At 45.9% G+C, this 27,930-nt stretch overlaps 1 long non-coding RNA gene across 1 annotated transcript in view; it reads right to left on the bottom strand.

The window, feature by feature from the left end:
* Nucleotides 1-27,930, bottom strand: part of LOC134337367 (uncharacterized) — a 41,566-nt gene that overhangs the window by 3,230 nt on the left and 10,406 nt on the right. The window contains exon 2 of the long non-coding RNA XR_010015974.1: nt 5,929-6,046. This is a non-coding gene — a long non-coding RNA (uncharacterized LOC134337367). The remainder of the gene's footprint in view (nt 1-5,928; nt 6,047-27,930) is intronic.

Raw genomic sequence — 27,930 nt, 5'->3', positions numbered from 1 at the left:
TGGTCCCAACGCCAACTTCTGGGAAGCACCACTTTTTATCAACGTCCCGTTTAAGCAAGAACAGTCTGCCATTGTAACATCCAAAATTCTTACAGTTTCACAGGGTACATGTGAAATTAATGTTTCCTGTAGAGGGTGTATCTAGTGCCAGGGGTCATGGTTATAGAATAAGAACTGGGCTATTCAGTATACACTCAGTGGTCACGTTATTAGATACCTCCCGTACCTAATAAAGTGGCCACTGAGTGTATGTTTGTGGTCTTTTGCTGCTGCAGACTAATCCTCTTTGAGATTCAACATGTTTGTGTGTTCAGAGATGCTCTACTGCACACTGCTGTTGTACCGCGTGGTTATTTGAGTTACTGTCACCTTCATGTCAGTTTGAACCAGTCTGTCCTCTAACCTCTCTCATTAACAAAGTAGTTTTGCCCCCAGAACTGCTGCTGGCTGGATGTTCTTTATTTCTTTGTCTAACACACCATTTCTCTGTAAACTGTAGTGTGCGAAAATCCACGGAGATCAGCTGTTTCTGAGATACTCGAACCACCCCGTCTGGCACCAATAATCATTCCACAGTCAAAATCACTTACATAACATTTCTTCCCCATTCTGGTGTTTGATCTGAACAACAACTGAACCTCGACCATGTCTGCACGTTTTTCTGCGTTGAGTGGCTGCCATCATTGGCATTAATGAGCAGGTCTGTAAGTATACCCAATGAGTGTAGTTCAGCCATGGACTTCATTACAGACTGAATTGATAGTTTATTACATATGAAGGGACTTGGGATCCAGTGTAGGAAAGTGGCACCAAGGTACAGGACTAGCCATGATACTGAATGACAGAGTTGGCATGAAGGCCCAGATTATCTACACCTTCTGTTTCTGATGTTCTAGTGTGTAAATGTCCTTGCTAATTTTTAATCCATTTGCCATAAATCCTTTTATGGTTCAGCAGCATTTCACTTTATTAACTAACTTTTTTATTGCCAAACACGTTTTAAAAATTGACATCTACTACGTTACTTTCATCAATCCTCTCTATTAACTCATTCAAAAATATTCAATTAGAATTCTGCAAGTGACTTGATATTTTTTCCCCATTGATCATTTCAGAGAGCTTCTCCATTGCCAAGTTTATACTGAGAACCTGTGAAGGCAGGGTTGTTCTTGCGTTCTTAACAACAGGTAGATGGGAAGACAGATAAGAAACGAATACAAGTGGCTTCTAATTTGCTTTATAGGTGCGTGACAACTGAGCCTGTATGGCAATGATAATACATTATGGATCATAAAGCTGTTAATGTCTAACCTGGGAATGTTGATGGGAAAGTATTAAGGCAACCTTCTTCTACATTTAACACATGTAGAATGTGTTCTTTACTGGAGGTGTTTGCTAGGACAATGTAGTGAACTGTACTCTACTCTAACCTGTGATTTTTGGCCTTTATATCTCAACTTCCAGTTTCTATATTTTTGTTTTAAAAACAGAAGAAAACTACATTAAAATCTTGCCCCGTATTCATTACCTGCATCCCACCCCCCCCCCCCCCACCACGTTGCACAAAAGCCTCGTGAGCCAGCTGGTGACATGTTCTCTGTGTCCAAGTGCACCTTGGTACAAATGTGTCCACAACATCACAGATAAAGCCCTCCCAAACACTGAGCACATCTATGTGAAACATTGCCGTAGAAAAGCAGCATCCATCATCAAAGATCCTCACCAGCCAGGCCATGCTCTTTCCTCACTGCTGCCATCAGGTAGAAGGTACAGGAGCCTCAGGACTCGTACCACCAGGTTCAAGAACAGTTACTACCCTTCAACCATCAGGCTCTTGAACAAAAGGGGATAACTACACTCACTCTATTTCTGGTGTTCCCACAACTGGTGGTCTCACGTTAAGTACTCTTTATCTTCTAATTTCATGCCCTTCCATTTCGTGTTATTTCATACTATTTATTTATTGCTGTATATTTAGATTTGCATTTGCATAGTTTGTTGTTCATTGATCCTGTTTATGGTTACTGTTCTATAGATTTGTTCAGTATGCACACAGAAAAGGAATCTCAGGGTTGTATGTGGTGACATGTATGTACTCAGATAATAAATTTGACTTTGACTTTTGACAGTGGAAGAGGATGAGGCTGTAGAATGGACAAATCCTCTGGCGGTCTGTCACCTGGCCTGTGATAGGTTACCTTGTGCCAGGCCCAGGAGCAATCCAATGAAAGATCAATCAAAGATCAGAGGTGTGTCAGTGAAATGAAGTCAGACATGAGGAGCTGACCCTTTATATATTCAGATCAATCTGCTATCCCTCTCTTTCCTTGTTGCTTGAGTTCATCCAAACTATAGAGGGAAGCAAAGCCTGGGAGACTGTGATCTACTATGGGAAAGTTCCGTGCAAGTTACCCAAAGTAAAAGGGCAGAGGAGGGTGCTTGCATTAAGTGACCTCCACTTGTGATGGTACTGACTGTACCTGCTCTAGAGTCCTAAACTTAAAACCTTAAAACCTTACAGTTATAGGTCTATCAGTATCCTCACTTTATTATACTGTAACAATGAACAGTTAAAAGATTAATTTACCTAATTACTTTAGTCTCTTTTCTGACGGGGGTATAGCTGTCAATACTCACTATTCTGAGTGATAAGACCTCCTCCCAATCAAGGAGGAGATACTTCCAGCTAACGATGCATGTTAAATGCAGTTACTTTATTTATCTCCAGTAAATGGTAATAGAGGTTATAATTCTGAGAAGGAGAACACCCGGAGCAGTACTGTCCAGAGTCCTAGCTGAGGGGGCATGTTCATTGCCAAGGCTTGCTGGCATATCAGCCAAGTGTCCTCAGCAGGGCTCGGGAGTCTCCCAAGTCATCGAGGATGTGTAAGGAGGCACCTACCTGACACATTGCCTCAGATGTGGATTTTTCATGAGGCACGGTTCCTGCTTTTGCTGTTATTTTGGAGACAGTTTATGGAGACAGGAGCGGATCAGGCAGTAATCTGGCCAGCAGTCAGCAGCGCCTGACGTGGCGAAAGTGATTCAGAGATCGTTCTGATAAAGGTGAGCTTTATTGTCACATGTATGTCGAAACATACGGTAAAATGCTTCATTTGTGTTGAAGATGTGGTGGGGGCAGCCCACTCGTGTCGCCATGATTGCGGCACCAAAATAGCATGCCCACAACTTACCAGCCCCATCCCTTACGTCTTTGGAATGTGGGCATACAACTGGAGGGCTCAGGGGAAACCCATGTGGTCACGGGGAGAACGTATAAACTCATTACAGACAGCAGTGAGAACTGAACCCTGATCTTACAGCCGGTGCTGTGTGGTGTCACACTAACCACTACAAATGAGTCAAGAGTCACACAAAAGGATGGGCCCTTTCAGTCAACACCTGAAATGCAAAGATCTCCACCCACCTTCCGTTTGCCGCAGAAGAGTCCTGGAAGTTTGTTCCCACGAGGGGCTGGTAAGTTCTGCCAACATTCCCAAGTCCATTAGGTTGCTGCCCTCGGAGCCAATCTTTCATCAGATCCTTCAACAAATCTCTGCATCTTTCATTTCTTCCGTGCATTACTCCTCCTTGGTAGTTTACCCTTTCCCCGCCCTATAGCTCCAGATTTATGCAGGGGAGAAAGGGGGTGCATCAGTATCACCCTGAGCCGCACACGTGGAATTGGTGACCTAGGGATTGGGGCAATCCTTTGGAATGTGTGCCACCTCCTTGCAGAGATGGACTGCCATCCCTTTATAAACCAGAAGACATTGTGGGCCATCCCCTGTCTCAGTCTCAGGCCTACGAAGTCTGCCAGTGGTAGATGATGACATGGCAGGGCTGCTCCCCCCCGAAGACTGAGTGGCCATGTGAGGAAGCTCACTTCCTCCAGGTAGTGCAGCTGAATTTGGAGGAGTTCAGCGGGAATGAAAGGCCGGACATTTGATAAAATTGCCCACTCTATGGTGATCTCCAGAGGGCCATCCCAAAGGGAGATCCCATCTGCAGTCAGCCCTTGCCCAAGGCCAGGGACAACACCTGCTTGGTCTTCAGAAAATCTTAGCCTCTCCAAAAGTTTGTGAAGCTGTAGTAAAGACCAAATGGCCAAAATGTTTCATTTGTTCCAACCATGCTTTCAGTACTCTTAGTCTTGTTCTACCCACTTACTTGTCCTGTTGGTATTTGTCAATACTTTTTGAACTTTTTCCATACTTTTCAATGCTACCTTCCCATGGACAACCCTCACCTCACCAAATTAGTTTAAACATGAGGAAGCTTGTCTCAGTTCCATTAATTGCAATCTGTCCAGTCTGTACAGGTAGCACCTCCCCCAGAACAGGTCCCAAAGCTCCAGAAATCTAAATCCCTTCATTTTAGAAACATAGAAACATAGAAAATAGGTGCAGGAGTAGGCCATTCGGCCCTTCGAGCCTGCACCGCCATTTATTATGATCATGGCTGATCATCCAACTCAGAACCCAGCCTTCCCTCCATACCCCCTGACCCCTGTAGCCACAAGGGCCATATCTAACTCCCTCTTAAACATAGCCAATGAACTGGCCTCAACAGTTTGCTGTGGCAGAGAATTCCACAGATTCACCACTCTGTGTGTGAGGAAGTTTTTCCTAATCTCGGTCCTAAAAGGCTTCCCCTCTATCCTCAAACTGTGACCCCTCGTTCTGGACCTCCCCAACATCGGGAACAATCTTCCCGCATCTAGCCTGTCCAATCCCTTTAGGATCTTATACGTTTCAATCAGATCCCCCCTCAATCTTCTAAATTCCAACGAGTACAAGCCCAGTTCATCCAGTCTTTCTTCATATGAAAGACCTGCCATCCCAGGAATCAATCTGGTGAACCTTCTTTGTACTCCCTCTATGGCAAAGATGTCTTTCCTCAGATTAGGAGACCAAAACTGCACACAATACTCCAGGTGTGGTCTCACCAAGGCCTTGTACAACTGCAGTAGTATCTCCCTGCTCCTGTACTTGAATCCTCTCGCTATAAATGCCAGCATACCGTTCGCCTTTTTCACGGCCTGCTGTACCTGCATGCCCACTTTCAATGACTGGTGTATAATGACACCCAGGTCTCGTTGCACCTCCCCTTTTCCTAATCGGCCACCATTCAGATAATAATCTGTTTTCCTATTTTTGCCACCAAAGTGGATAACTTCACATTTATCCACATTAAATTGCATCTGCCATGAGTTTGCCCACTCACCCAACCTATCCAAGTCACCCTGCATCCTCTTAGCATCCTCCTCACTGCTAACACTGCCACCCAGCTTCGTGTCATCCGCAAACTTGGAGATGCTGCATTTAATTCCCTCATCCAATTAATGCTCCCAATTCAACCCACTCTGGCACAGGATCTAATCCACGGATTGCTTTATTTTAAGTTCTATTTCTTATTCTTTCTCCTAACTTCTTAAAATTTGCTTGCAGAACCTCATCCTTGTGTGTAACCTCAACTAGCTGTTTCCTTGGATGCCATCATGAGCCATGTCTTCTGATGATCTACCCTCTTCCTCCAGGATTTTCTGCTGTTGTCAGCAGCGTCCTTTTCCTTGGCACCAAGGAGATGTGCACCATTCTGGAATGACTGCAGCAAAGGAAGCATCTGCCCTGAGTAGAATCCCCAATAATATTGTTCTCTTGACTTATCGCATCCCTTCTATGTTGCTTGGCCACTCATGGTGCTATGCTATTAGCTCTGGCTGCACTCCCCATGGCTACAGTCTTTCCATTAATATTCAGCAATCTGGTTAGAGAATAAGCTGCTCTTTCAGGGGTGGGAGTGTCCCTGCACTACCCTGCTTGATGCATTTTGTTTGTCTGACTGTCCCTCATTCACACTTTCTCTGGACTCCCCTGAGCTATGGGGTGATCCTGTCCCGAAACGTACTGGACATGAAACACTCACCTTTGTGGGTAGACTGTAGTGACATCAGCTGTTGCTCAAGTTCCACAACTCAGAGCTCGTGCTCTTGCATGTGATGACTCTTCCTACTCCTCCGGTTGTCCAGGGTAAGGGGAGTTTCCTGGAGATACCGCAAAGCAATGGATGTGCATTCCATAGATCTGAAACATGCTTCTTTGTACCTACTTATTGGATTAACTCAACTAACAAAAGAATGTAGTTAAATAAAACACACACAAAATGCTGGAGGAACTGAGTGGGCCAGGCAGCATCTATGGAGAGGAATAAACAGTCTGTAGCGATGTGCTACACACAGAGCTAGAAATAACGACATGCAGTCTGTAAGTTGCACTCGAGACCAATTTATTCAAACTTCGCAGCACTGGCTTTTACGCAGTTCCGATCCTGCCCTCTCCGGGTGGAAATGACGTCAGAGGTGCATTACAAAAGTCTCTTCCCGCGCGCAGGCTTTCTCCCCTTGCTGGTGAAGAAGGCGGCCCAGTGCCATTTTGGGGCTGGCCTCTCTGCCGACGCACGCACCATTTTGTGAGCCGGTTCGCCTGCGTAGAAAGTGGGTCGCCACATAACCCCACCCCCCAGAGCCGGCGATACACCCCCCAATGTCCACAGTCTGGATCAGTCTCTGTTTGGGCGGTCTGCCTCTGCGCCGCAGTGCCTGAACCTCAACTGGCTGCGTCAAGTCCACATGGGCCAGTTTGAGTCGGTCCACCGTGAAAACCTCCTCTCTCCCCCCAATGTCCAGAACGTACGTGGACCCGTTGTTACTGATCAGCTTGAACGGCCCCTCATATGGCCACTGTAGCGGTGCCTGGTGTGCGGCCCTTCGTACAAATACCAACCTACAGCTCTGCAGGTCTTTGGGTACGCAGGTCGGGATCTGTCCGTGCTGTGAAGTCGGTACGGGGGCCAGGTTGCCGAGCCTCTCCCGTAGTCTGTCCAGGACTGCTGCGGGTTCTTCCTCTTGCCCCCTTGGGGCTGGTTTGAACTCTCCTGGGACGACCAGGGGTGCGCCGTACACCAGCTCGGCCGACGAGGTGTGCAGATCCTCTTTGGGCACTGTGCGGATTCCAAGCAGGACCCAGGGAAGCTCGTTCACCCAGTTAGGCCCTCCAGGCGGGCCATGAGAGCCGACCAAGTGACGGTGGAAGCGCTCCACTAGTCCGTTCGACTATGGGTGGTAGGCAGTTGTGTGGTGTAGCTGTGTTCCCAACAGGTTGGCCATAGCTGACCACAGGCTGGAGGTGAACTGGGCGCCCCTGTCGGAGGTAATGTGGGCCGGTACCCCAAAGCGTGCTACCCAGGTTGCGATCAGTGCTCGGGCGCAGGATTCAGAGGTGGTGTCGCTGAGCGGAACTGCCTCTGGCCATCTGGTGAACCGGTCTACCATAGTTAGGAGGTACCGCGCTCCTCGTGACACTGGCAGGGGCCCCACGATATCCACATGGATGTGGTCGAACCTCCGGCGGGTGGGTTCGAACCGCTGCGGCGGAGCCTTGGTGTGCCGCTGCACCTTGGCTGTTTGGCACTGCATACACGTTTTGGCCCATTCACTGACCTGTTTGCGAAGTCCGTGCCACACGAACTTGCTGGAGACCATCCGGGCGGTTGTCCCCATAGATGGGTGCGCCAAGCCGCGTATGGAGTTGCCGGGACGATGGGGCGAGGTTGGCCAGTAGCCACGTCACACAGGAGGGTCCTCTCACCTGGGCCTACGAGGAAGTCTTGCAGCTGCAAACCCGAGACTGCGGTCCTTTAGCTGGGCACCTCGTCGTCTGCCTGCTGTGCCTCTGCCAGCGCTGCATAGTCCACCCCCTGGGACAGGGCCTGGATGGCTGGTCTAGAGAGTGCGTCCGCCACGACGTTGTCCTTTCCTGAGACATGCTGGATGTCTGTCGTGTACTTGGAGATGTAGGACAGATGTCGTTGCTGGCGGGCCGACCAGGGATCGGACACCTTCGTGAATGCGAAGGTCAACGGTTTGTGGTCCGTGAATGCGGTGAATGGCCTGCCTTCTAAGAAGTACCTGAAATGCCGGATTGCCAGATACAGTGCCAACAGCTCCCAGTCGAAGGCACTGTACTTGAGTTTGGGTGGCCGTAGGTGCCTGTTGAAGAACGCCAGGGGTTGCCAGCGCCCCTTGATGAGTTGCTCCAGCACCCCACCGACTGCTGTGTTGGATGCATCCACCGTGAGGGCAGTAGGAACGTCCGTTCTGGGGTGCACTAGCATTGCGGCGTTTGCCAAGGCTTCCTTGGCTTTAGCAAAAGCGGCCGCGGTCTCTTCGTCCCAGGTAATGTCCTTGCCTTTACCCGACATCAGAGTGAACAGGGGGCGCATGATACGGGCTGCTGAGGGGAGGAAGCGGTGGTAGAAGTTCACCATACCCACGAACTCCTGCAGGCCTTTGGTTGTGTTGGGTCGGGGGAAGTGGCGGATCGCGTCTACCTTGGCGGGCAGAGGGGTTGCCCCGTCTTTGGTAATCCTGTGGCCCAGGAAGTCGATGGTGTCGAGTCTGAACTGGCATTTGGCCGGGTTGATCGTGAGGCTGAAATCACTCAGGCGGGAGTAGAGCTGGTGGAGGTGGGACAGATGCTCCTGATGACTACTGCTGGCTATGAGGATGTCGTCCAAATAGATGAACACAAAGTCCAGGTCACATCCCACTGCATCCATTAGCCGCAGGAACGTCTGTGCAGCATTCTTTAGGCCGAACGGCATTCGGAGGAATTCGAACAGGCCGGACGGGGTGATGAGTGCTGTTTTGGGGATGTCTTCAGGGTGTACCGGGATTTGATGGTAGCCCCAGACGAGGTCTACTTCGGAAAAAATGCTTGCCCCGTGCAGGTTTGCTGCAAAGTCCTGTATGTGTGGCACGGGGTAGCAGTCTGGTGTTGTAGCCTCATTCAGTCTGTGGTAGTCACCACATGGTCTCCAGCCCCCGGCTGCTTTGGGCACCACGTGCAGGGGGGAGGCCCATGGGCTGTCGGACCGCCATACGAACCCCAATTCCTCCATCCTCTTGAACTCCTCCTTCACCAGGCGGAGCTTGTCCGGGGGGAGCCTTCGTGCATGGGCGTGGAGGGGTGGTCCCTGGGTCGGAATGTGGTGCTGTACTCCGTGTCTGGGCATGGCTGCCATGAACTGCGGTGCCAGAATCGATGGAAAGTCTGCCAGGATTCTGGTGAATTCGTTGTCAGACAGCATGATGGAGTCCAGGTGTGGGGCTGGCAACTTGGCTTCACCCAGGGAGGACGTCTGGAAAGTCTTGGCATGGACCAGTCTTTTCCCTTGCAAGTCGACCAGCAGGCTGTGAGCTCGCAAGAAGTCTGCCCCCAGCAGTGGTTGGGCCACGGCGGCTAGTGTGAAGTCCCATGTGAACCGGCTGGTGCTGAACTGCAGCTGCACTGTGCGGGTGCCTTAGGTCCGAATCGTGCTGCCGTTTGTGGCCCTCAGGGTGGGTCCCGGCTCCCTGTTGTGGGTGCCGTACCCCATCGGGGGTAAGACACTGATTTCCGCTCCGGTGTCGACCAAGAAGCGGCGTCCCGACTGTTTGTCCCAGACGTACAAGAGGCTGTTCTGGTGGCCAGCCGCCATAGCCATTAGCGGCGGCTGGCCCTGGCGTTTTCCAGGAACTTGCTGGGCGGGCGACAACGGCGGGCTTCTGTGCCGCACCGCTGGTAGTAGAAGCACCACTGTTCATTGGCCTCCTCACTCCTGCCTCTGGGTTGTGTGCACTCCGTTGCCAGGCCTGGTCTGGCCTGCTGTTGGGCGCGTGGCTTGGTAATCTGTCTGACGGACACCCGGCTCTCCCTCTTGGCTTTCCACAGCACGTCTGCCCAGGCCGCCGCCTTCCGGGGGTCACTGAAATCTGCATCGGCCAGCAGCAGATGTATATCCTCGGGCAATTGCTCTAGGAACGCCTGCTCAAACATGAGGCAGGGCTTGTGTCCTTCAGCCTGGGCCAGCATCTCATTCATTAATGCTGACAGCGGCCTGTCTCCCAAACCGTCCAGGTGCAGCAAGCGGGCACCTCGCTCACGCCATGAGAGATCAAAGGTCCCTATGAGCAGTGCTTTGAATGCTGCATATTTGCCTTCTTCTGGGGGGGACTGTATGAAATCCTCAACCTGAGCGGCTGTCTCCTGGTTAAGGGAGCTCACCACGTAATAGTAATGCGTGGAATCAAAAGATACCTGCCGAATCTGGAACTGGGCTTCTGCTTGGTCAAACCACACGCGTGGTCACAGCGTCCAGAAAGTTGGCAGTTTTCTCCCCTTGCTGGTGAAGAAGGCGGCCCAGCGCCATTTTGGGGCCGGCCTCTCTGCTGATGCACACGTCATTTTGTGAGCCTGTGTAGAACGTGAGTTGCCACAAGTCGACATTTTTGGCTGAAACCCTTAATGAGAACTCAATAAACTCCATTTAGAACTTGTGGTTTTACTAACCCCAGAGAATTATTTTATTCCTTAGCTCTTCGTTTGAGCTATTTACATGTTTAAATTCACCAGGGTCCTGTTTCACATGCTACTTTTAAACTCTTCATTATTTACAAGATTCCAGTCTCTGTCTTCATTTTCCCACCAGTGAAAGTATTTGGAAGACGATCCGCCTTTCAACATTATCTCCCAGTATCAGCCTCCAGTTTACTATAGTACAATTAGCTTGTCCTGATCGGAGATTTACAGTCAACTAACCCATCATATCCCCATTCTGCGAGTGTTCAATGTGACATTGTGGTGAAGACTGAAGTCTATTCAGCAGTTTCTACTTCGATCCTGATTAGAAATGTTAAGCGTGAGAATATCTGAATTTAGAAAGCAGAGCTGAGACTGAAAACAAAGTAGGATGTAATCTTAGTGTTGGGAGATCAAACCAGGATACGACTTACATGGTGAATGGTAGGGTGCTGGGAAAAGCCATGGGACCTAAGAGTGCATGTGCACAGTTCACTCCAATCACACCCCCGCTTTATGTCGACGGCACTGCAGTGAAAACTGCAAGCAGTTTCAAACTCCCAGGAGCGGACGTCACACACAACCTCTCATGGTCCCAGAACGCGTCCTACACAGTCAAGAAAGCTCATCAATGCCCTACTTTCCAAGAGGCTGAAGAGAGCTGGACTTTGACACATCTATACTCACATCATTCTACAGAAGCGCAGTAGAGAGCATGCTGACCAGCTGAGTCACTGCTTGGTGCAGAAACTGCACCACAGTGGACAGGTGGGCTCTACAACAGACAGTCAAAACTGCCCAATGCATCACAAGCAGCAACCTACCCACCATCAAGGACATATATACAGAAAGGTGCTGGAAAAGGGCCAGTAACATCATGAAAGATCCCACTCACCCTGCTCATGGACTGTTTGTCCCACTCCCATCTGGGAGCATCCACACCAGGACCAGCAGCTCAAAAACAGTTACAGTTCTTTCCACAAGTAGCAAAGCTGATCCAACACCTGCACCCACTATTCCCATCACTTCGGTATTATTTCCTGTCAGTCACCTTATGTACAACCTAGGGTCACTTTATGGATTTGCAATCAATCTACATATGTATATAAGCTATCATATGTATTTTTATTTATTGTGCTTTTTAAAAAAAATTGATTGTGTTCTTTATCTTTTGTGGGTTTTTTTGTGCAGCACCAGATCCGGAGTAGCTGTTATTTCATTCTCCTTCACATTTATGTACAGGAAAAGACATTAAATCAACTTGAACCTTGAACAGGGTGGTGATGAAGGTCTCTGGCATGCTGGTCTTCATCAGTCAGGGTACTGAGTGCAGGAGTTGTGAAGTTAAGTTGCAGTGAGACTGCACTTGGAATATTGTGTACACTTGTGAATGCCATGCTATAGGAAAGATGGTATTGTATTTGAAAGAGTGCAGAAAAGACTTAGCAGGATATTGCCTGAACCAGAAGCCAGAGTCACAAAGAAAGGTTGCATAGACCAGGACTTTAATCCCTAGAACGTAAGAAATTGAAGGGGAACCTGATAAAGGTATGTGTGATCCTGAAGAGCATAGACAGGTGAAGGCACTTAACCCTTTTCCCAGGGGTGGGGTGCTAAAACCAAGAGGGCATAGATTTAAGATCACATGGGCAAGATTTTAAATGGATGTCAAGGGCAGCTTCTTTGTACAAAGGGTGATGCATATTTGGGAAGAGCTGTCGGGAATTGTTAGGCAGGCATATTAGCAATGTTGAGAAACTATAAGTACAGTACATGGATAGGAGAGGTTTAGAGGGCTAGGGGCCAAACACAGACAGATGGGACTAGCTTGTTGACCAACACAGTTGGTATGGGTCAATTGGGCATTAGGGACTACCACCTTGCTGTTTGACTCAGTAATGCAGGAGGCTGGGCAGCTAGTCTGTGGACAATAGGAGCTCAGGAGGAAGATCTCAGTTGTCTCAGCCAGTCTGTGGACAGTAGGAGCTCAGGAGGAAGATCTTAGCTGTGGTTTTGGTCAGTTCAATGTTTGGTGCTGTTGTGTTTTGGGATAAATGTTGCCCCAGGCAGGTGGGGAGAAATAATGGATGAGGAATCATGTACAGGTATTGCAATTGTTCAATTGTTAGCGGTTAGCGCTACACCTTTACGGTTCGGGGCGTTCTGGAGCTCAGAGTTGACACTATCTGTAAGGAATTTGGTACGTTCTCCCCGTGACCATGTGGGTTTCCTCTCGGTGCTCCCGTTTCCTCCCACAGTCCAAAGATGTACTGGTTATTAGGCTAATTGGTTATTATAAATTGTCCTGTGACTAGGCGAGGGTTGGGAGGCTCCAGTGTGACTCGTTGGGCTGGAAGGGCCTGTTCCACGCCATATCTCCAAATAAAATAAAATAAATAAAGTATAACTTTCTAAACATGTGAGAATGATCTACAGATAAGGCAACACTTAGTGTGTAATGAAATTGACCATGTATGCCAACTCATTACATTTGGGGCTTTGTCTGTTTTCCTGACCTGCAGGGTCAATTCATTTCCAACTTTATTTGGATATCACTATTGGCTTCACGGGAAAATCCTTGCCGCCCATTCCTAACTGCCTGTGAAGATGGTGCTGTGAGCCACTTCCTGAACTGCTGTGACGCATGGTGAAGGTGGTCCGACTGCACCGTTGGGGTAGGGAGTTCCAAAGGCCAGCAAAGGATGAAGATAAATGATCTGCTGGAGGACGTTAGTGGGTTGGACAGCATCCGTCAGAGAAATGGACAGTCAAGACCCTTCATCTGGACTGGAAGAGTAGTGGGGTGATGACAGCAGCGGAAAGAAGTGAAGAGCGGAGCACGAACTGTGGACCCAGGTGAGCAGGGGTGATTGGCCAATGGATTTGGGTTCCTTTCACTAAACCCTATTTTTCCAACCCGACACCCAGTTTCTTTCTTCTCCCCCACTTGCTGCTCTGCCTGATCTGACCTGACGAGCTCCTCCTGCAGCTCACTGGTTGCTGCAGATTCCCGCACCTGCAGCCCCTGGTGGCCCCAAGGAACGGCGTTCCAATGGTGTGTGACTTTGAGGAGAACCCAATAGGGGTGGCGTCTCTATGTGTCTGCTGTCTTTGTCCTCATCAGTACTTAGTGGCTGTAGGAGTGGGAAGTGTTGAGTAACCGTGGTCTGTAGTGGTAGTAAAGGGAATGAATATTTAAAATGGGTGGACCATCAATGAAACAGGCAACTTTGTCCTTAATCACGTCAAGTGGAGTTAGAGCTACCTTCGTCTAGGTGGGTGGAGAGCACCCGATCGTGCTTCACTATGTGCCTTGTAGATAGTGGATAGATCAAGGAGTGGAGCATCACATACAAAACGCTGGAGGAACTCAGCAGGCCAGGCAGCATTAATGGAAAAGAGTAAACAGTGGGCGTTTCGGGCTGAGACCCTTCCTCAGGGCTTAGCAGTCCAGGATCATAGATCATAGAACCGGAGTGGGATATTCTATGTTTCAGTTTCGTCTGCCATTTTAATATCGCTGGTCCGGTTATATTTCCAGTGACCATCTGTATGACAGTAAAGTCTCTGAACTTCGAGGAGAGCTGGTTACACTTTTCTGTGTAGGAGATGGTTCTTCACCTGCCACATGCTTTGGAATGAATCTTACTTTCCACAGAAGCGGCCTGACATGCTGAGTGATTCCAGCGTGTTCTGGTTTTATTAGCTTTCACTTCTCAGTTGTCCAGTTTTTGCAGTCTACAGCAAAGCCTGCATTACTCTGAGGCATTGCATAAGGTTGGATTTAAGTTGTTCTATATGCGTCATCCTCTAAACCAAGTGATGGCAACTGGATCCATATCAAGTCTGAGAGGAAAAACATGTTTCATTTAACGGCCGTTAACTCATCTGTGTATCATTGACACAATAATAGGAAGGAATTTAAGTTACTGGAAGATCTGAAGTAGCAAATGTTTCCTGTTTAATCAATAGGATACGGGTTGCCGATTAAAATGGAAATGAGAATCTATTTTTGTGTAAATCTTATGAAATTCTCTACTCCAGAAAGCTGAAGAAGTTCAGTTGTTGAGTAAGTTAAAATGGATTTCTGCTCCATGAAGGTAGTAAGTGTTACAGGAAGTGGACAGGAAAGTGGAGCTGAAACTGTGCTCACACAGGCCTTGAGTTTATCAAATGTTGGAGTAGCCTCAAGAGACTGATTGGTATCAGTTTATTGTCATCTGGTGTACCACCATACAGTGAAGAGCTGATTCTTGGCCCTGTTTCTTATGCACATGTTTTCAACAACTTAAACCACAGCAACGAAAACTCCGAATGATTAATGTTGCCTTTTATTAACTGAGGCTTTATTTAATCTGGATGTTAAGTTTTGGACCTGGATTGGGATTGGACACAGAAACACAAGGCTAGGATGCCCTGCACACAGGTTTTTCCCAAGGCTGTCAGCACAGAGTTTTAGGCTTCCAATGTTATCAGAGTCACAAGTGCAAGGTATTCCTCAGATGCTGGAAAACCAAAGCAACGAACACAAAATGCTGGAGGATCTCAGCAGGTCAGACAGCAACTATGGATCAACGTTTCAGGCCTAGATCCTTCATCAGGGTCACCTGACTTGGTGCTATCAGAATGATGCAGAGACTGGCCAACTAGAAGTTGCAGTACACCTTCCTTATCCTGATAATATTGCCATCCAAATATTCTCCCGTTTTCCTTGTACTAAACATTTGTACAGTGCCCTATGAGCCACCCCCATCCTCATTCTCTCTTTTAAACCCAACTTTGACCTTTCTTCTGAAGATTTTGGAAAAGTAATACTTTTTGTTGAAAATATTTTGCAATTCCAGTTTGAGAGATGACATTTCAGAAAACCCATTACGAGTCTCCAGTGAATTGAGATGTGGGAAAACAGTGAGTTTAACATTTTGACTGGGAAGGGTTTCTCAGTCAAAATTTGGTTTGCATCATATTTTAGCAGTTGAGTGTTTGTAATAGACTCTGTCAATGATAATTAATCGGATCATCTATTGAATTCTGGAAACACAATTTAATGATTTACATCTTCAATTACCTGTATTTGACATTTAACAAAAAGGGGATAATTGCTACTGAAGCATTGGCTCCTGGAATTCCGTCACAGTTCCTCCTTACCTTGTGAGGAACCATTAATCTCTAGTGTGTGCTGGACAAACAGACCAGCTCCAGACCAGCTCAAGGATTCCAAGCGATTCTCAAGGACATGGAGACCACTTATTCTCTTTGGGTCTGTAATGTGACCTCCAAGCCCCATCACTTGTTCAGTCCTACTACTGGCTCACAAGAATGAAAGAGAATAAAGACCATTTACTTCGGGTGAGCCAAAGCCAAGACCCTAGTGAGCATTATGTCCCAGGGCTGGATGATTCTAGAAGTGCATCCAGTGCAAGGATTGGCCAGCTTTGTCTCATATTAGATTAATTTCAGGAATAACATAGCCACCAGTTTAAAAGTTTAGCAAACATCCCTCTAATTTCATTATCTTCTGTCCCACTGCAGCCTGCTTGTTCCATTGTGATGATGTATGGTATTGTTAGTCTCTTCAGAAAGATTAATGTGAGCTGACATAAATTGGAGACATTTCAATATAACTTATAAACTTTCATGAAAACCTTCTATTCACCCATACTTATAAGACAATAAACTAACTTTTTTTTAGAGATCCGAGCACATAATCCAAGCCTTCAATCACTGCGGTACTGGGTAAATTCTGCATACCAAAGGTTTTGCCTGAAGTGTTGAACCAAAGTTCTATATGCCAAAAAGATAAAAATAAAAGATCCAATAGTCATGGTTTGATGAGCAGCCAAATAAACCAGTGTCAGTAAAGGACAATCTCTCATTTTTCTTGGTGCTATTCCTGGAACTGGCTATGAAAAGTGATCCCAATTAAAGAGGAATGAAGTAACTGGAAAACTAGTCATGAGTCAGGAGAGGCTCATAGACACAGAAGTCTCTGTTTAAGTGAGAGAGATGCTATTGGAGCTTACTAGAGACTCTGAGGTCTAAGTGCAGTGTTTGTGCAGATCAGCAAACCATGGTTCACACACAGCTTTTTTAAAAATAGCACCCAGGGTACATTTTTTCCATGTTTCATGCCGCCTGCAGATAGAACACAACATTCCAAATCTAGCACAAAAGGCTCAATGCTTTCTTGCTTTATTATTATTTACTATAATTTAAAACTTGCCATTCATATGAAGCTCTGGTCGCTTACTATTTGCAGGTTGGTTTTATAAGACTTGCATGAAGTGCCTTGGAATGTATCACTGAGATGAAAGTTAAAAGCCATTTGGAAACACCTTGATGTAGACATTGGGTCAATACACCTCAATGTCAGCAAAGCCCAGTCATAAACAGACCGATTGCCACCTTCCATCGATGGATCTTACCCCATCCTTCATGACTGTCCTCACATTTGCCTCTAATTCCAGGTTCTTCAGGTTTATCCAGGCACATCCTACTCCTGGGAATTTCATGCACACATGCCTGATCCCTGTAGTTCAACTGGAAATCTCAGGTCAGGATAAATGTCACATTGAAAAGCAGAGCAAACCTGCAGTTGCTGGAAATAGGAAGCAAAGCCAAAAAGTGCTGGAAGCACTAAACACTCATCAAGTCATAAAACTATAACACACAGGGGCAGAATTAGGCCATTCAGCCCACCAAGCATGATCTGTCATTCCATTGTTACACACAAAATGCTGGAGGTACTCAATAGGCCAGGCAGCATCAATGAAAAAAAATACAGTTGATGCTTCGTGCTGAGACCTTTCGGCAGGTCTGAAGGAAAAAAAAAGATGAGGAGTAGATTTAAAAAGTAGGGGAGGAGAGAGAGAAAGACAAGGTGATAGATGAAACTGGGAGGGGGAGGGATGAGGTAAAGAGCTGGTAAGTTGATTGGTGAAAGAGATGCAGGGCTGGAGAAGGAGGAGTCCAAAGGAGAGAACAGAAGGCCATGGAAGAAAGAAAAGGGGGGAGGAACACCAAAGGGAGGCGATGGGCAGGCAAGGAGATAAGGTGAGAGAGGGAAAAGGGAACGGGGAATGGTGAAGGTTGGGGGCGGGGGGGGGGAACCATTACCAGAAGTTCAAGGAATTGATGTTCATATCATTAGGTTAGAGGCTACCCAGACGAATATAATGTGTTGTTCCTCTAACCTGAGTGTAGCCTCATTGCAACAGTGGAGGAGGCCATGGATTGGCATATTGGAATGGGAATAGGAAGTGGAATTAAAATGGCTGGCCACTCGGAGATCCCGTTTCTTCTGGTGGACGGAGCGTAGGTGCTGGGCGAAACAGTCTCCCAATCTACGTCGGGTCTCACCGATATAGAAGAGGCCACACCAGGAGCACCGGACACAGTATATGACCCCAACAGGCCCACAGATGAAGTGTTGCCTCACCTTTTATTCTAACCTGATGACATGAACATCGATTTTTCGAACTTCTGGCAATGGACCCACCCCCACCACTTCACCATTCCTCATCCGCTTTCCCTCTGTCACCTTATCTCCTTGCCTGCCTATTGCCTCCCTCTGGTGCTCCTCCCCCTTTTTCTTTTTTTCATGGCTTTCTGTCATCTCCTATTAGATTCCCCCTTCTCCAGTCCTGTATCTCTTTCACCAATCAACTTCCCGGCTCTTTACTTCACCCCTCCCCCTCCCCGTTTCACCTATCACCTTGTGTTTCTCCACCCCCCCCACCTTTTAAATCTACTCCTCATCTTTTTTCCTCCATTCCTTTTGCAGGTCTCGGCCGGAAACGTCAACTGTATTTTTTATCCACAGATGCTTCCTATCCTGCTGAGATCCTTCAGCATTTTGTGGGTTTTTTGCTAGGATTTCCAGCATCTTCAGATTTTCTCTTGTTTGCCATTCAATTATGGTTGATTTAATATCCCTCTCATCCACCTTCTCCTGCCTTCTCCTCATAACCTTTGATGCCCTGATTTATCAACCTCCGGTTTAAATATAGGCAATGACTTGGCCTTTGCGGCTATCTGTGACAATGAATACCACAAATTCCGGCTAAAGAAATTCCTCCTGATCTCTTTTCAAAATGGACTTTCCTCTATTGTAATGCTGTGCCCTCTGGTGCTAAATGCCCCCACAAAAGGAAACATCCTATCCACATCCACTCAATCTAGGTCTTTCAATATTCAATAGTTTTCAGTGAGATCTGCCCCCCACCATTCTACTAAACTCCAACGAGTACAGGCTCAGAGCCATCAATCACTCCTCATACTTTACCCTTACATTCCTGGAATCATTCTCAATCCTCTCCAATACCAGCACATCTTTTAATAGATAAGGGACCCATAATGGTTTACAGTACTCCAAGTGAGATCTGACCAGTGCCTTATAAAGCCCCAGCATTAGATCCTTGCTTTTATATTCTAATCTGCTCAAAATGAATGCCAACACTGCAATTATCTTCCTTCACCAACTTAACTCCCAAATCCCTTTGCACCTCTAAGTTTTGAATTTTCTCCCTGTTTAGAAAATAGTCTATGCCCTTAATCCTTCTACCAAAGTGTATGACTATCTGCCACTTCTTTGCCCATTCTCCCAATCTGTCTAAGTCCTTCTGTAGACTCCCTGCTTCCTCAACACAGCCTGACCCACCACCTGTCTTTGTATCATACAAAAACCAGGCCATAAAGCCATCAATTCTATCATCCAAATCAATGACATATAATGTGAAAATAGGCAATCCCAACAACGATCCCTGCGGAACACCATTAGTCACGGGCAGCCAACCAGAAAAGGCTCCCTTTATTCCCACTCTTTACATCCTGCCAGTCCAGTCAGCCAATCTTCTATCCATGCTAATCTCTTTCCATGGGCTCTGATATTTTTAAACAGCTTCATGTGTGGCACCTTTTCAAAGGCCTTCTAAAAATCCAAGTTACCACCATCCACTGACTCTCCTTTGTCTATCCTGCTTGTTATTTCCTCAAAAGAATTCTAACAGATTTGTCAGGCAAGATTTCACCTTAAGGAAACCATGCTGACTTTGGACTTTTTTTGTCATGTGCCTCCAAGTACCCCGAAATCTCATTCTTAATAATGGATTCCAACATCTTCTCAACCACTGAGGTCATTCTTAGTAGTCAATAATTTATTTTCTTCAGCCCCCCTCCCTTCATAAAGAGTAGAATGACATTTACAATTTTCCAGTCCTCCAGAACCATTCCAGAATCTAGTGATTCTTCAAAGATCCAAAACACATTTATTATCAAAATATCTATGCAGTATTCCACCCTGAGATTTATCCTTCCACAGGCAGCAACAAAACAAAGAGAGACTATGGAGCCCGTTCAAAAACATCAAACGTCCAACATGCAAAAAAAAAGAACAAATCATGTAAATAGCAAAAAATGAGTGGAAAAAAAATTAAATGTCAAATGGACGAGTCTTTGCAACAGTCCAAGAATGTAACGTAATATTCTGTTCAGTTCAGTTTAGCGCCGAGTCATTCATTGACTGCAGGCCGCAGAACCAGTCCGCGTCAAAGTGGCCCAATCAAATGGCGCAAAATATCAATAAAGAAAGGAGTAACCAGAAAGCAAAAGCACATAACATGAACTGCAGAGTCCTCTAAAAATGAGTACGATCCACGACGTGTGCCAGTCAAACCTTGCCCAAGACCCAAGACTCCTGCACCTTCCTCCGGCAGCAACGAGCGAGAGGGGGAGGGTGTCTGGTCAAAGACAGGCAGACACCGCTGAAAGGTAGACACCTTCCAGCTCTCAGCCTCATTGATTTCAACCTTGCTTGACACTTTAATCGCTGAGATTGATGAGTATTGGAGCCAATCATGGGTTTTCACTCTGCCATTAGGCCACACACTATGTTCTCAGCCGTGCTGAATTCCCTCAGAGACAGCAAAGGTGCCAGGTCACTCAGTCAGCCCAAAAATACATTATCAAAATGTAAGTTACAGGCTCCAGTCACACACAGGTTAGTAGAAGAAGTATATTTAAAAGAAGGAGAAGAACGAGTTTTGTGAACTGTCTGCAGGACGTCACTGTTAGTCACAATGGTTACTGGTGTCATCTTGCAAGATCAAGATGGCCTTGAAAGCTGATTACTAATGCCTCCACAATGTCTTCAGCTACCTCTTTCATAATCCTGGGGTGTAGTCCATCTGGGCCAAGTGACTTATCTACCTTCAGGCTTTTCAGTTTCCCAAGCATCTTCTCCCTAGGAATAGCAACTACAATCACTTCTTCCCCATGACATTCTCCAATTTCTGGCATACTGCTAGTGTTCTCCACAGTGAAGACTAATGCAACATACTTAAGTTTTTCTGGCATTTCTTTGTTCCCCTTTACTTACTCTTCAGTGGCATTTTCCAGAGGTCCGATATCCATTCTGGCCTTGCTTTTACTCAATAGGTTCAATAGGAACATTTAATGTCAGAGAAATGTATACAATATACATTCTGAAACTCTTCATATGAGGGGTGATTGATAAGTTCGTGGCCTTGGGTAGAAGGAGATGAGTTATACAGTTCTTGTTACATACACATGCAGTTCAACTCTTTAAGTAAAAATGCAGAAAGTTTGAAGATAATAACTCATCTCTTTCTACATTAGGCCATGAACTTATCAATCACCCTTGCTGTGGACCACTGTCTGGAGGCCCAAGACGCCGACTTCTACAAAGAAGGGATCCATATGCTCCACGACCACTGGACTAAGTGTGTAAATGAAGGAAAAATAAATATGCCAGGTTTTCTAAAATTGACTCCTTCTACCTTAAGCCACGAACTTATCAATCACCCCTCATATATCTGAAAAATCTTCTGGTATCTTCTTATATTACTGGCTAGTTTACCTTCCTGTTTCATCTTGTTTCTCCTTATTGCTTTTTAATTGCCCTCTGCCAATTTTTAAAAGCTTTCCAGTCCTCTAATTTCCCCTTCTAGTTTTTGCTATATCATATGTTCTCTCTTTTGCTTTGATGCTGTCTTTGACTTCTCTTGTCTGCAATGGTTGCGTAATCCTCTGTAGAATACTTCTTCGTCTTTGGGATGTATCAATCGTATGCCTCTTGAATTGCAACCAGAAACTCCAGCCATTGCTGATCTGCCATCATCCCTGCTGGTGGGCTCTTTCAATCAACTTTGGCCAGCTTCTCTCTCGTGACTATAATTCCCTTTACTCCACTATAATATTGATACATCTGACTTTAGCTTCTCCATCCCAAATGGCAGGATGAATTCTATCATATTATGATCACTGCTTCCTTAGGGTTCCTTTACCTTAAGCTCTCTAATCAAATCCAGTTCATTACATGAACTGCCTTTTCCCTATTGAGCTCAACCACAAGCTGCTTTAAAAAGGCATCTTGTTGGCATTCTACAAAATTCCCTCTCTTGGGATCCAGCACCAACCTGATTTTCTCAATCTACCTGCAGATTGAAATCCCCCATGACTATTGTAGCATTGCCCTTTTTACATGACTTTGCTATCTCCCATTGTAATTCGCATCCCACATGCTGGCTATTGTATGGAGGCCTGTGTACAACTCCGATCAGGGTCCATTCATCCTTTCAGTTTCTTCACTCTACCAACAAGTATTCTACGTTCTCCGATTCCATGTCACCTCTTTCTAAGGATAAAAAACATAGAAACATAGAAATCTACAGCATATTACAGGTCCTTCGGCCCACAATGTTGTGCTGACCATATAACCTACTCTAGAAATTGCCTAGAATTTCCCTACCACATAGCCCTCTATTTTTCTAAGCTCAAGATTTGATTTCATTTTTTACCAACAGAGCCACCCCATTCCCTCTGCCTACTTGCCTGTCCTTTTGATACGATATGTATCCTTGGATGTTAAGCTCCCAACTATGATTTTTCAGCCACAACTCAGTGATGTCTGCGAGACCAAACCTGCTAATCTGCCTTATTCCGTATACTGTGTTCATTCAAGTATACTGTAACACCTTCACCCTTTTTGATTTTGCCCTCATGTTACGCCTCAACTTATCTCATTGATTGCAATTTTGCCCGTCGTCATCTGCCAGTCCTTCCTCAAAGTCTCACTACCAACTGCCCCATCCTTAGCACTATTGCTCCAGTTTCCATCTCCCTGCCAAGTTAGTCTAAACCGTCCTCAACATCTCTAGCCATCCTGCCCGCAAGGATATTGGACCATCTTGGGTTAAGATGTAACCCATCGTTCTTGCACAGGTCACACCTACCCCAGAAGTGATCCCAGTGATGCAGAAATATGAAACCCTGCCCCTCCCCCCACACCAGTTCCTGAGTCACACATTCATCTGCCAAATCATCCTATTCTTAGCCTCACTGGCACGTGGCACAGGCAGCAATCCAGAGATTATTACCCTGGAGGTCTTGCATTTCAGCTTTCTACCTAACTCCCTATATTCTAGCTTCAGGACTGCTTCCCTTTTCCTACCTACGTCACTGGTCACCCTCCCCTTTATAATGCTATAGACCTGATCAGAGACATCGTGACCCTCACACGTGGGTGGCAACATACTAGCTGGGTGTCTCCACAGAAGCTGTTTTCTGCTCCTCTGATTATGAGATCCCCCGTCACCACTGCATGCCTCTTCACTGCTCTTCCCTTCTGAGCCACAGAGCCACATCAGTGTCAGAGGTCCAGTCACTGCAGCTTCCCCACCCACCCCACATCAGTATTATAAACAGTGTGCTTATTATTAGAAACATAGAAACATAGAAAATAGGTGCAGGAGTAGGCCATTCGGCCCTTCGAGCCTGCACCGCCATTTATTATGATCATGGCTGATCATCCAACTCAGAACCCTGTACCTGCCTTCTCTCCATACCCACTGAACCCTTTAGCCACAAGGGCCATATCTAACTCCCTCTTAAACATAGCCAATGAACTGGCCTCAACAGTTTGCTGTGGCAGAGAATTCCACAGATTCACCACTCTCTGTGTGAAGAAGTTTTTCCTAATCTCGGTCCTAAAAGGCTTCCCCTCTATCCTCAAACTGTGACCCCTTGTTCTGGACCTCCCCAACATCGGGAACAATCTTCCCGCATCTAGCCTGTCCAATCCCTTTAGGATCTTATATGTTTCAATCAGATCCTCCCTCAATCTTCTAAATTCCAATGAGTACAAGCCCAGTTCATCCAGTCTTTCTTCATATGAAAGACCTGCCATCCCAGGAATCAATCTGGTGAACCTTCTTTGTACTCCCTCTATGGCAAAGATGTCTTTCCTCAGATTAGGGGACCAAAACTGCACACAATACTCCAGGTGTGGTCTCACCAAGGCCTTGTACAACTGCAGTAGTACCTCCCTGCTCCTGTACTCGAATCCTCTCGCTATAAATGCCAGCATACCATTCGCCTTTTTCACCGCCTGCTGTACCTGCATGCCCACTTTCAATGACTGGTGTATAATGACACCCAGGTCTCGTTGCACCTCCCCTTTTCCTAATTGGCCACCATTCAGATAATAATCTGTTTTCCTATTTTTGCCACCAAAGTGGATAACTTCACATTTATCCACATTAAATTGCATCTGCCATGAGTTTGCCCACTCACCCAACCTATCCAAGTCACCCTGCATCCTCTTAGCATCCTCCTCACTGCTAACACTGCCACCCAGCTTCGTGTCATCCGCAAACTTGGAGATGCTGCATTTAATTCCCTCATATTGAGGGGAACGGTCACAGGGGTACTCACACTGGCTGCCTATTCCATTTTCTTCTCTTGACAGTCACTCGTGTACCTGCCTCCTGCAACCTAGGGGTGACTATCTCTCTGTGGCTCCTGTCTATCACCTCCTCAGTCTCCCGTATGCAGCTCCAGTTTGTTAACAGTCTCTAAAGAGCTGCAGCTCGATGCCTTCATGCAGATGCGGTTATCATGGATGCTTGAGTTCCCACATCTCACACGGTGCATACTACTAACCCAGGCCCCATTCTCACTGCACTAGCCATATACTAATAGAGAAAGGAAGAGGAAAAAACTTACTAGAGACTTACTTAGAACCTCTGCCCGTTCTTGCCTAAGCCTGTTCTCACCTCAGCCTGTTGAGCCAAGTTCAGGCAGCACCATGAAAAGAGAAACAGGTTAATGTTTCAGATTGATGACCCTTTGTCATTTATGAATCTTTCCACCATTTGCTGTTTTCTATAACATAAAACCAAGTTCATGGTTTGGTAGTCTTGACCTCTTCCATCTCCTATCCCAAGGTCAGTAATGGAATTTTTATCAGTGTCCCACTATGCTCCCAACTTTGTAATTTTCTTAAAGAATTGAATAAAGTGACACACAGCTGTATCTTCCCCATCCAAAAGACAATGGGAAACTGAAATCACACTGACACCAATTCAACAAGCAAGTACACCCTCACCAATAGATTGTACACTCTCTGGCCACTGTTTTCTGCTGCTGTAACGCATCCACTTCAAGATTCAATGTGTTGTGTGTTCAGAGATGCTCTTCTGCACACTGCTGTTGTAATGTGTGGGTATTTGAGTTACTGTCACCTTCCTGTCAGCTTGAACCAGACTGGGGATTCTCCTCTGACCTTTTTCATTAAAAAGGCATTTCTGCCAGCAGAACTGCTGTTCACTGGACTTACTCTGATTCTTGCACCATTCTCAGTAAACTCTAAAGACTGTTGTGTGTGAAAATTCTGAGAAGATCAACAATTTTAAGATACTCAAACAATTCCATCTGGCACCAACAATCATTCCATGGTCAAATTTCTTTCCTACCTGATGTTTGGTCTGAACAACAACTGAACCTCTTGACCACGTCTGCATGCTTTTATGTATTGAGTCACTGCCACATGATTGGCTGATTAGATATTTACATTATCAAGCAGGTTACCTAGTAAAATGGACACTGGGTGTATACTCTATATCCTAAAGACCTGCTTCCAGTTGAAGGACATACAAGTGTTTTGTATCTTTCTATGCCATCTGAATATGTTGAAAGTTCCTCCTTGTCAGTTAAAAAAAATCTCAATAGAGCAAGGGACATTATTGGAAGAAATTATTAGGGAGTAAAAGCTGTTTAAATTAAAGTTTTATTATACCACTCAAGTAGGTTTGAGCAGCAAGTTGATTTTCTGGATGGTAATCCAAGATTAATGAATGAAAATCAACCGACCTTTCAAATTCAGGTTTAAGCATGCAGACTCAGTGAGATTACGTAACAGTCAGTTGAAGAGGAGAAATATAAGAATAGCTGATCAGATATCATGCTAATCATTCTCTGTTCCCGTTGTCGTATACCTTCTGTTAACTGGCTGATAAAGAGACATGATTTACAGCAGGATTGGGAGAAATCTGCAAGGCTACAGACATCAGAAGTCTTGGGCAGAAAACACTGAGAGATGTTCAGCAGGTTAAGCAGCAATGGCTGAGTAAATACAAGATGGTTAATCTCAACACAGAAGTTTCTCCTCGTAGCAAATCACCAAGAGATGAAAATACGGTGCAAATTAAACACTGGACTTTGCAGCTCTTAAAATTCATGGCAATAAAAGTTACATTCCACTATATAGTGACGGAGAAAGAAAGGTATGTTTTAAACAGAAAATAATCTGCAGATGCTGGGGTCAAAGCAACACTCACAACACGCTGGAGGAACTCAGCAGGTCGGGCAGCATCAGTGGAAAAGATCGGTCAACGTTTTAGGCCGGAACCCTTCATCAGGTATGTTTTAAGCATTTTGATAATCCAGTTTCCATTTCCTGACACATTAGTTGGTTTACAGATTCACTGAGAAACTCTTTCCGAGCACGTGGATCACACTGGAGCTGTCGGAGGCCGCTTAGCTGACGGAGGTGCTGTCATATACAAGTAGTGGAAGGAAAGAAACAGCCGAGGCCGTGAATGGATTATTAGTCATGTAAAGTTATAGACCAGCCGTGATCTAATTTTGTTACAGAAGAGACTTGAGATGGATGTCCCGCTCCTTTCTCCATGCTGCCTTGGGATAATTATCCACAGCTCAAAGGGTCTGGGTACGTTTACTATCCCTTAGTTAATTAATGCTGGATACAGCTACTGTGTTTATTAACCAGCCAACAGGGAAACCCACTTATGGAACAAATCATGCCTGTTTTCAGATAAATCAAATTTACTTGGAATAGTTCTCAATGAAATTGAGAACTTCGCAAAATTGGACCGGAGAGAATCTACATCAGCAAGCTGATCTCTGTATTATAGTTACATAACGGCGCAGTGTGTCACAAGCTCTGCCCCACGTACTGATCAATACTGGATCTCTCGTATTTAAAGAATTACCAACAAAGGAACGTTCCACTGTCAGAAAGAAGGATGTGTCATATCATCAAGAGGTAGAAATGAGGGAGTGTGGCACTACCGAAGGAACAGCAGTAAGGGTGAGCCACATTGTCAGAACATTTTCCCATGGTTCTGACCATCATTACCTCACTGAGTTTACCTCTGACAGTTCAGAGCTTCCTCACAACTGCTCCTCTGACTTTGACGTGTTCCTTTGATAAAGTTCCTCGTTAATGCCCCCTTTAGAGTGCAGCATTCCCTCAGGACCACCCCGGAGGCATCGGCCTGGTTTTTACACAGAAGTGAGCGGATTAAGGGCTGAGCACACTCCAATGTGAGCCGGAGGTGAGAGAGATAAGCCTTCCACAGTCAGGAGCTGCTGGGAGAGATAAACAGCAAGTGTCAGCACTTGCAAGTTTTGCAGTCAGACCTCTTTAACATTGTGATGTGTAGTAGAGATTATCAGTTGACAATTTGATACGAGAGGAAGTGGTGAAGATATGATCTGTTCCACTTGTGTTTGAATTTCCCACTCCCCCCCCAAGTTCTGAATCTCAAAAAAATAAACCTAAAAATAGCCAGAGAAAGTCTCACAACTCTTTCATGTTTCTTATGACATTAGAATGCCTCCAACTGCTTTAGAACTCAAATTGATAAATTCGCTTATTATTGTCACTTGCACGATGATACGGTGAAAAACTTCGTTTTACAGAGCGATCATTCTAGCACATCAGTACCTTGAGATAGTAAAAGGGAAACATAGTATAGAAACATATGGTGGTACTTTTACAAAGAAAATGCAGAGCAGGCAGACAATAAAGTGCAAGGACATAATGAGTAAATCATAAAGTAGATTGGGTTCGATATAACAGTACAATAGAAGCTGGTGTTGTGCCTGCTGGTATGTGCATTCAGACTTTTGTATTGATTGGGGAGGGGGAGAAGAGAGAATGCTTGGGTTGGGTAGAGTTCTCTGATTATGCTTTGTGCTTTACCCAGACAGCGAGAAATGTAGACAAAATCCATGGAGGGGAGGCTGGTTTCCGTGATGTGCTGAGCTGTGTCCACAACTCAGAGCAGTTCCTTACAGTCTCATCAAAGCATTTGCCGTGATGCGTCCAGGTAGAATGCTTTCTATGGCACATCTATAAAAATTGGCAAGGGTCACTGGGGACATGCCAGATTTTTTTAGCCTCCTGGGGAAGAAGAGGTGCTGGTGA

Source organism: Mobula hypostoma, chromosome 24, assembly GCF_963921235.1.
Source record: "Mobula hypostoma chromosome 24, sMobHyp1.1, whole genome shotgun sequence".
NCBI lineage: Eukaryota > Metazoa > Chordata > Chondrichthyes > Myliobatiformes > Myliobatidae > Mobula > Mobula hypostoma.
Note: the sequence above shows the minus strand (reverse complement) of the source record. Positions and strands in the feature narration are given on the sequence as shown.